We start from the raw sequence: 10,662 nt of genomic DNA on the forward strand, positions 1-10,662 counted from the left end.
GGTAGTCTTAATAAAATTTTATAAAAACGTAAAAAAATTTCCGTTTACAATTGAAATATTTAAAAGTCGAATATGAAAATGGATTGTCCCCTAGCACCAGGTATCAAAATTAAATAGTTAAAAGGATAGTTAGAATTGCTAAATAGGTTAACTCGGTATTGGAGCATATGTTATTTGAAATATTTACTTCTAACACTTTTCCAAACTGATATATGTCGGTCATTAATTACATCTGCTTAAATGTTCTGGAGAAAAGGTTTTAATATTTACTTTTCTAACTACACATTTTTTATTAATTCATTAACGGTAACAAAAATTATCCACAAAATTTTGCAATCGTATTCCTCATCGCCCTAAAGCAAATGTTCGAAATTCATTAAAAGTTTCTGAATAAGAATAATACTTTTTTTTATAAGGTATTTTTGGCGTTGACACCATACACAATCTTTTGTTAATATACAAAATTATAATTCAGAAGAAAAATAAATTAATAATGCAATATACATTGTTCTTATTAATATTGTTTCATTATTCGATAATTGTAGAAAAATAATGAAAGACTAGCAATAAACTTATTATCTTTTGTCTCCTTCTTTAACGTTTTACCCTTAAGGGGAAAAAAAGATTCCTAACAAAGAAAATCCTATTTTTTGTAAAACATTCTAGACGCTCATGCAAAACTTAATAGATAACATATCCTCTTCAGAAACAAAAAGATTAATGTTAAAATTCGTGAAGGACTTGAGCGCCGGCCTGATACAAGTAGCCTGATAAGCAGCTGAAAAGAGTGCGTCCACCTCTTGATGAAGTAGAACGATAATACAGAAAACGAGCGGATCTCACAACCCCTTTATTACCCAGATTATAACTCTTATACATCACCAAAGTAATTATTAGATGAGGGTGTTGCATGGTGCAAGCGCTTAGAGCATTTTGTTCTCTATTCCATCTGGTAGGGTTCCTTTTTTAGTTTTTTCTTTTCTGTGCCGCAAAGTTTTTTTTGTTTCGTTTCAGACAGAATTTTCGTTAACTTTAAGTAAATTGTATATGTGGTGTATTTGTTTGATTGTTTACTAATTTTTTTTTTATTCTTATCTTCAACATCAGAGTGCATTTTAATCCTTAATCGAAATTTTTGTTCAAACAAAAGGACCAATCAAAAAATAAAAATTTTATAATAATTGTGTTGATGTATTGAAAGATATAACAAAATCTAAAACTGATTGTGTACATATGAGCAAAAAGGTTCAAAGGAAATTTAAAACAATTTCGGTGAATTATTATTTATTTTTTTCTGGTTAAGTCTAAATATAATAATAAATAAATTTCGTTTACAAAAATTTTTGTGATAAAAAAAATTAATTCCCTTCATTTATTAATTTAGTAATTGCATGTCCATTCTTCGAACGAAGTAAAAAAATCATAAATAATAATTAAATCATAAATAATAATTAAATTAAATTAAGCAATCAAACACAAAACCGAAAGTTATAAATCGAGAAAATAAGCAAAAAACCTCTAATAATTTTGTTTATTATTTCCTATTGTTTATGTTTTAATCCATGGCTTTATTTTATATGATTAAAAAATAAAGTTGAACTCACCGAAAAAAGGAGTGTTAACTATATACTCAATATCATTCGACACCGAAAATGATGATATTCATCACGACTAAAGCATGGCAATTGTGATTAACTAGAATCAAGTATTTCCCCAGGAATCGGCACTTTAGTACATAACTTCTTTCTTATTTCCATTACCAATCATTTTATGTTATTTAGATTAATAGATACACGTGTCAAAAGTGCATCTTTTCACATAATAATATCTTGTTTTCCGAAAGTTTTCAAATTACTGATTTGATGAGGTCACCACAAGTTGATTTTTCCTATGCTTTTCAGATTCCCGACATAATCAATAAAAGACAAATAATAATTAAAGAATGTTCAATAAACCCGAAACCCGTTTCTGATCAATTGGAATTGTAAAATGGCAACATCTCGTTGATGTTATCTTTTAAAAAAAGGAAAGGAACATAATCGTCTTTTAACAGCTCGCAATTATAAACTAAGGAGAAAAATTCGTTTTTCGCACGTTTCTCCTGAGTGAAATGATTCAATTTTTTAAAGAATTTTTAAAATTTGGGGGGCTGCTTAAATTGTCCTTAACTTTTTTAAACAATACATACGCTTAAGGTTTGATAACTCTTAACTATTAAACAGTTTTAGGGTTCAACTAGTCTTTTTTTTTTTTTTTTTTTTTTTTTTTTTTTTTTTTTNTTTTTTTTAATTAGTATATACTAGAATATGAAGTCTCGTTTGTAATTCAAAAAATTTTTCCGCTCTAAATAAGTGAAAATAAAAGATAAATGATCTCATCCGTACTTCGAATTTTACATTTTAATCTCTACTTCATGAAATTTAATAATTCCTAAGGAATTCTTGCTTCAACTTTTCTCGAAAAAAATCTGTGTAATCTTTGCGTTGTATATTACATAGTCAAAAATAATTCTCAAGAAAATATTCTAAAAAAATAATTTTAAATAAATAATCTCCAATAATTAATTTCTAATAATAATTTTCGAGATGAGATGATTTTGAAATAATTTTCTGGTGAATTAGTAAAAGTTTCCAGAAATACTTGGTGATTGGATGTCAAATCGTTTTAATAAGTCGTAGAAACAACTTTTTCTTTAAGTTAATAGAAACGTTTACATTCAACTTGCACTTAAACTTCAAAATACTACTCTGAAAGTCGTAAATCTAGTTATGCTTCCATAAAATAGTCAATTATATTTATATCCCGTTACGAATATGTTAAGTTTGAGTGAAATCTTGTAAAATTGAAGAATTTTAAAGTCTGAGGTTAAAAAAAAGAGGAATCTAAATCATTTTGAATAAATTAAATTTCGCCTTTTGATATTTGGGAAATAGAAAAAGAAAATTGATGAATCTAATAAAATAATTAACATATTTAGGAGTGTTAAAAAATTAAAACAATTACATTTTTATAGGATTCGAAAAATGAAAATTTTTTTTTTCTTGCGTAGGCTTACACTGTTATGCACATACAAGTTTTAAGTTGGTTACCATAAATTTAAAGAAAAATAATAATAGATAACTAAAATAAAATTGAATTGTAATCATAAAACTCAAAAATAATCCCTGGTGAATTTCTTTAGTTGAAATTATTTTATTTAACTTCATTAGGAAAGGTCTTGAGGTCTCATAAATCAATTTTAAGCCTGAATCTTTTTTAAATTGATGTTTATATGTGAAATTGAAAGAAAAATATTTGATTAGTGACCCCAGGACTTCTGTATTTTCTAAAAGAAAAAAAAAAAAAAAAATCCACGAATTTTTTTCAAGATTTTTTACGTGATAGATTTAAAGTTAGCGACACTTCTTCAGAAAATATTAATCCCTCCCGTAATGAAACGGTTTTACGTACCACACTCTTCTATTTTATATGAAATAGAAAAAATTATCGGTGTCATTTTTTTCACTAAATATATGTGCTAAGTACGACCCTCATAAGAAAAGATTAGAGATCAAACATAATCATACTTGAAATGGTTTCTCCAGTTTTCTCGCTTAATGTCTTTAAAATTGTTAGTTCTTTCTAGGAAAAAAACTGAAGGGGTGACTAATTGCCCTAATTTGTGACGAAACTAAAAATTTTAATTTGCAAAATATTTTAACACTTAGCGAAAATTTAATTTTCTAACGTGAAAGTTTTGAAAACCTTTCTCTATTTTCACGTTAAATGAGGGGGGGGGGTAGAAAAATATTATAATAATAATTAAAATTGGAGATGAATGATAAAGAATATTTTTATCAATAGATGGCGGCATATCATATAACTTACTAAATCTATTCTTAGAATAAGTCACCTCATTAAATAAAAGACATATGATAAGCCTTTTACTGAATTTTGTTATTAAACACTAGTTTTCTTTAAAAATAATAGTTGCATTGTTCATACATTATGAATTATTGAATATTTCTCTTTTTTATTTAAAAAAAAATTAATTAATAAATGCTTCTAGATAATGAAAGAACTTTTGTTCTCGACAGATGGCAGCACGTTTATGGTTATTTAAAATAAATTCTAGGATCTGAAAATTTCTTACTCCTTCGTTCAAAAAAATTATACAATTTAATTTTAGTCAAAATAATTTTTTTTAAATTGAGTTACTTTAGTAGTTTTGTCACTAGTTATCAAAGTAATTTTATTATCAATTTGGTCCATCTCGAATTTTAAACGAATTGGGAAGAATCTTATTCGAATTTTATATTTGAAAATAATTTTTTATTCATTATTTTCAATGACAGATTCATAGTTCCTCAGTTCATAAAACAGTTAAAAATTCATTATATAAAGTATGTTATTATAAAGTAGTATTGGCTTTTAAATTAAAATTTCTGCTACTATGGCACGGGTTCCGTAGTGTAGTGGTTATCACGTTTGCTTTACACGCAAAAGGTCCCCAGTTCGATCCTGGGCGGAACCAAGAAATACTTTTTTAATTACTGTCACACAATTCTATATACTCTTTAAGAGTCTTAGATTTTAATTTTAAAAATTACTTTTCACTTTAAAAATATTAAAATATCATTAAGTGCATTCTTTAAATAAACAATTTTGCAAATAGTTTACAATTAAAACTCATTCATAATATCTGTATACATTTAAAAGGAATTTTTAAAAGTTTAATGCTTAACTTTCGTTTTTCCACAAAATGTATTAAAGCATTAAGACATTTTTAAGGTTATAAATTTTTGTACAACACCAGATTACGTTGTGCATAATTTAAAATCTACTTTCCATACCGGCAATATTCAAGTATTAATTTTTGAAGACATTTCAGGTGAAAATGCCTTAAGGACTGTTGTAGTGGTGATGAATTAAGTATTGGCGGACTAATGCTTAGACACAATTGTTTAAAAAATATTAGTTAATAAAAATTATGCTTAACGTGTCAACTGTTAGGATATTACGAAAACTTACATACAGCCTGTGAATGTAAGTTGCGAGACGTTCTAACACCAGATCTGGTACAAAAAACATAAGAATAAAACTAAACATTTCAAATGTGTTCTACAATGAGCATATGTGTAAAAACATATTTTGGAATATTAGATTTCTTCAAAGCATCTTATTTAAATCCATGACATATTTTTGTACTTAATTCATTTAATTGTAAGTTTAAAAAAATATAAAAGATTTCAGAAAGGACGGTTTTAAAAAGAAGTTTTTATTAATTAGTAAAGAAAAAAATATTCTATATTACGTTTGAAGCAAAAAATATTAGTGTATTTGAATTAATAAAAGAAACAACTATTTTTTTCAATACTGAGCACATAACTTAAAACACAAAATGAAAATAGTTAATAACTGTAAAATAAAGATAGAAAATAGCAAAATAAATTACCTGTGTTGTACTAAAAATATTCCATGAGAAAAATGGTGTATCTGTGCAGACAACTTTTTTCGAAAATTCATGCGTATTTATTTCCCCCTAAGCACTAAGTTTTATTTTACTGCATCACTGTTCTGCATTCTAAGATTATCCATCATTTCAGAAATTTTTTGCGAAGAAACTTCCATACATCAATTTAATGAATGTTATTTTTTTAAAAGTTCGTATGAGATCGATTAATAAAAATGTCAGTGATTGCAATAATGCCAACCTGAAACTTTAAATTATCATAGCAGACGATTTGTTAAATAAGAGTGGCAGACTTCATTTCACTGTGGAGATAAAAAATATTTTATAGTACGATTTATTTAATAAGCATAGATTGATATATAAGGTCTTCGACGGCGTCAAAAAAAATCGTCAACTTTGGAGTTCAATTGGCAGAATAATTTTATGGTCAATCCAAAACAGTTAGTTGTCTGCTATTTCTAAACAAGCCTCTATTTAAATTTTTCAGATAATTTTTCTAGAATAATGTGTAGTTAATAAACTTGCGATTTAAAAAGTCAACTAGTTGCTATGCATAATATTTTTAGTTTTCTATTTTTTTCTGAAAGTCTCACAATTTTGCCAATTTTTTTTCCTTCATTAAAAAGTTCACTAAATATTGTTTTCCTAGTATCGTTAATAATTTTTTTTATCTTATTGCTTTATATTATAGACAAGGAGAAAGGAAGCAAGAACATTATTACTTTTTTTCTAAACCCTCAAAATAATACACATAACAGTAAAGGAATAAAGTAACATTTCACCTATGTAAGGGTATACAGTTTTATTAGAAGGGTATACAGTTTTACTAGCTGCTTTTGGCGACTAACTTGGTCAGCTTTCAAAATTATCATGTACAACATACAATCTTTAATGGTTACCAAGCCGAATGCATAGCACAACTAAACATTCTAATTCGTTAACCCCTTTTTCAAACGAAATACCTTAATTAGCTTTAAAAATATATCAACCCAATTATTTCATATTCTAGCTGTCTTCCGCTCCTTTTTTGGGCAGAAATACCTTGATTTTTATGTTAAATATTTTCAAACGATTATTGTCGAAGTATTGAACTTTAGTAAAAATTTTAAATCTGTCTGGCAGCTACTTAATCACGATAAGTAGGAGTTCGAGATATTTCAGCACAGAAGGTACCATAAGTATTAAAATTATTATACATCTCTGTAGTTATACAGTAGAAATCTCATCCTAATGCTCCATTACCTGCTGTACTATTTCCTCACGCACCTCTCGATCCATAACTTGAGTATCGTATATATTTATATATACTATTGCTCGAAAAAAGCAAGCTTCGTCATCAATAATTAGTAGACAGTATGGCCCCTGAGAGCACCGTTTATGAAAATTTCTACAGCTATTTCAAAAAGGATAAAAAAAAATCTACAATTACTTTGTAACTAAGGTTTTATTTCTATAAAAATACGAAATTATTTTAAATATACACTTAGCATATAATTATTCAATGCTATTTAAATTACGACTTAAGAAAATTCAACAAAACTAATCGAAATAAATGCTTTATGTATAACTAATTATTTAACAGTACTTAAATTATTACTTAGGACAGTGTTTGAGTTTTATGTACCAAACTTATGAGTTTTGTGTACCCTTTCTAAATTTTTCGAAACGCTGTGTATGTACCACTAATAAAAAAAATAATGTATTTTTTACTATGAAAAAATTGCACAAAAGTTAAAAATCACAACTGGCTGTTGACACCACTAATTATCAACTGTTAACTCTGCAGAAAGTAGCCAATATAAAAATACGTAATCGCAAATTTTCATGGGTAGCTTTGTTTTTAAATAAAATTTTTTGAAATTTTCGTTTGTTATTAGATATTTCGCATAAGGACGCGTACCCCTGCGAAGCGGTTCCCATACCCCTGGGGGTACGCATACCACACTTTGGGAAACATTGACTTCGGACATTATTGTGTTGTAAATAGATAGAATAATACCAGAGTTTATGGTGCCACATGCGAGAAATATATATGTAGATTATTAAACAATATTTGTTTGTTTGTTTGTTTTATGTAACACTAGAGCAGCACAATGGGTTATCGGCAATGGTCTGGGAAACATCCCAGCGGATGATCCGAAGACATGTCATCACACTTTGATCCTCTGCAAAGGGAATGCCTGAGCACTAAGTCAAGCACTTCACGATAGAACAGCTTAACGAGTGCCGATACCCCAAAATGAACATAGCCAGTGATTCTTGACTTCTGTGTTCTATTGGGAACCGTGTCCTAACAATCTGACCACTGCAGGACTTAAACAATATCGATGGATTGATTAACAAAACCATTTTATTTTGTTAACGATGTTCTAAATAGCAAAAGTAGATAATAGCTTTAATTATTTAATGATTAAATTACAGTTTGTAACTATAATATAAATATGCTTGTAAATATAAAATGATAATAAATGTTGCTATATAAAATTGTTTCAATTATTTATTTTAAAAGATACTATGCATTAAATTTGATTTTTTAGAATGATTCAAAAAAAATTAATTTATGTATTATAAATAATTATTAATATAAAATAATTATTAATATAAAATAATAATATAATAATTATAGTTATTTATTTCAAGATTCTATGTCTGAAATAATATAGTCTCTGAACTTGCTACTGTTTAGCAAATACCGATTTTTAATCAATATGTTTTCTGTAAAATATAGATTGATAAAATTATGAATTTTTTTTTAAAACATCTTTCAGATAAAAAATAATAAAGAAAGAAAGATAACGGACGAAGTGCAGCTTTTTTTCTTATATTGTTATTTAAAAGCTAAGTTTGGACAAATTACATAAAATAATTTTTAAAATTTTATTCTTTTTTTTCTTCTTTTCTTTGAGTACTTTCTTTGTGATGAAGGCATTTTTTTAGAAATAGAATGTTTTCACATAAAGTGATGGAAAGGTGCAAGCACTAAAAATTGTATTGGAACAATTATTGGTTTTGCATCATTAATTTGAAAGAGTTGTTCTGTTATCTGATATAAATGATGCAATTTAAGCAATTGTCTCTCGACTCCTATGCTAACTGGAATTATCAAGTTTCGACTGTCAATACAAAGTCTACTGAAGAAAAACCGACAATTAAATTACAATGGATGCATGAACACAGTGGTAAAAAAAATGAAAAGATTCCTTGTGAGAAAAGATGTGACGTTGCTACTGCAACAAACAAAACCAAATATGCAATTTCATTCAGCAAAACCATACATTTTTAAGTATTAGGAGGCTTCACCCACTGTTCACACTGCACAACAACTTCCATGAGTGCTTCACATATCACATTCACACATCATTGTTTTCCCCATAATATCAATATTTGCTACAAATAAAGTTCTAGTAATTAAGTAATAAAAATTTCGTTAATAAAATTTTTTAACAAAATATTTGCCCATTCCAATTTTTATTTCAAATCGTTCATATTTTACTACCAATGATGATAGTTTTTGTCAGAATTCAAACTTAATTTCTTCATTAATTGCAGCTTGAATTTCTGTATCAATTTTTTAAAAAAAAAAAAAAAATGTATNGCATTAAAAACCTTTTTTTCTATATTGTTTTAGTTGTTTCGATTTTAAATTTTGTTACTGAATAAAATAAGTCAAATTAGAACGTTGTTTGAGTAAAGTAATTATTTTACAGAAATTATTTGTTAACATTTTAGTATATTTCAATGCATTTATCAATTTAAAAAAAAAAAAAAAATTGAGATGCATGCTTAAATGTTAAATTGGCTTAAGTTACAGATCAATTTTTTATGTATAATTTCATTCTGCAAAAAAAAAAAAAAAAAAAAAAAACATTCGCGACACTCAACACATTTTAGTTAGTACACATAACTATCAAAAAAATTTTTCTTAAATAACATGAAAAATAACAGTTGTATTAAATTTTTGCAATTTTATAACAACCCATTCTTTCTTTTACTTTTAACTTCATCAAAGAGCGAGCTTATATAAAATAAAATCTTCAGAGATTAATTTTTTTACTAGCGACAAAAGATGTATGATCATTGTTTAAAGTAAAACACGTGAAAAAAACAGAGAAAGAAAACACTTTAAATTGCAATAACTTTTAAACAAATTTCTTCAATCTAAAATTTCACAGAATTTATGAAATTTATACATTTTTTTCTTCTTTTTATGAATTAGAATGTCAAGATAGAAACACACAATATGAGAAAATTGATTTTAAGTCCCCTGGGATAGTAAATGCCTTTGAGAAACATTTAAGCAATTTTGAAAAAAACAACAACAGGATATTTGAAATATATGTATTTAATTCCTCTCCAAATTGATTTTGATACTGTCTCATATAATCTTCGAATGAACTATCGGACTTACAATAAAAATGAATTTTTCAAACATTAGAATCAAAAATCAATTTTTAGAACACTTACAAAACAAATTTTAAAAAAATTAAAATTGGGAAAATAGGCATTTAATGAATAATACAAAAAGTAACAAATTATAAATTGAGCTAAAAGATAGCATCTTTTGGTTCAATTTACTATTTACTGCTGCAAATCTTTTTATTCCCAAAAATTAGATCATGAGCATCTTTATTTGATTAAAACATTCAACATCAGAAGTAATTTGAAAATATCAGCATATTAATATTGCCTTAATTAAGTGAAAGAAAAGATAAACAAACATAGAACACTAATTAAAGTAAACAAAGTAAATATTTCATTTTATTTATTAATTTATGCGTTTACTTTAACTATTTTTTTATATGTAGTCGCACATTTTAAATTGCTTCATAATAATGATGTATTCTAGATTAAATTTACACGGTATCTATTGTAATATTGATAGGTACATAAAGATGAATATTTAATACATGATGAATAATGTATGCATTGATAAACATAAAAAAAGTTTTAAAAATAAATTAGTTTTAAATTTGAATATTTTCTTATATACGTGTATATACATATTTTTTTGTTGGGGGGAGGGTAAAGTCTATTTTTTAAATAGCCTACAATGTCTTTTGGTTGGTCAGATCAAAATAAGAAAGTACAAAATCGCACAAAACTTAGCAAATACTAAATAATAACACACTCTTTGGGTTATCAATGAGTATTAGTGAGAGAGAATTAAAGGAAAGGTATGAAAAATGTAAGATCAATAAAAATATCAGAAA

General features: G+C 26.3%; 1 non-coding gene across 1 annotated transcript; it reads left to right on the forward strand.

Moving 5' to 3' along the window:
• The first annotated feature begins 4,440 nt into the window (after positions 1-4,440).
• On the forward strand, positions 4,441-4,513 carry TRNAV-UAC (transfer RNA valine (anticodon UAC)). Its single transcript has one exon. It is a non-coding gene; the product is annotated as a tRNA-Val (tRNA).
• The last annotated feature ends 6,149 nt before the right edge of the window (positions 4,514-10,662 follow it).

This window comes from Parasteatoda tepidariorum, chromosome 2 (genome assembly GCF_043381705.1).
Source record: "Parasteatoda tepidariorum isolate YZ-2023 chromosome 2, CAS_Ptep_4.0, whole genome shotgun sequence".
Taxonomy (NCBI): Eukaryota; Metazoa; Arthropoda; class Arachnida; order Araneae; family Theridiidae; genus Parasteatoda; species Parasteatoda tepidariorum.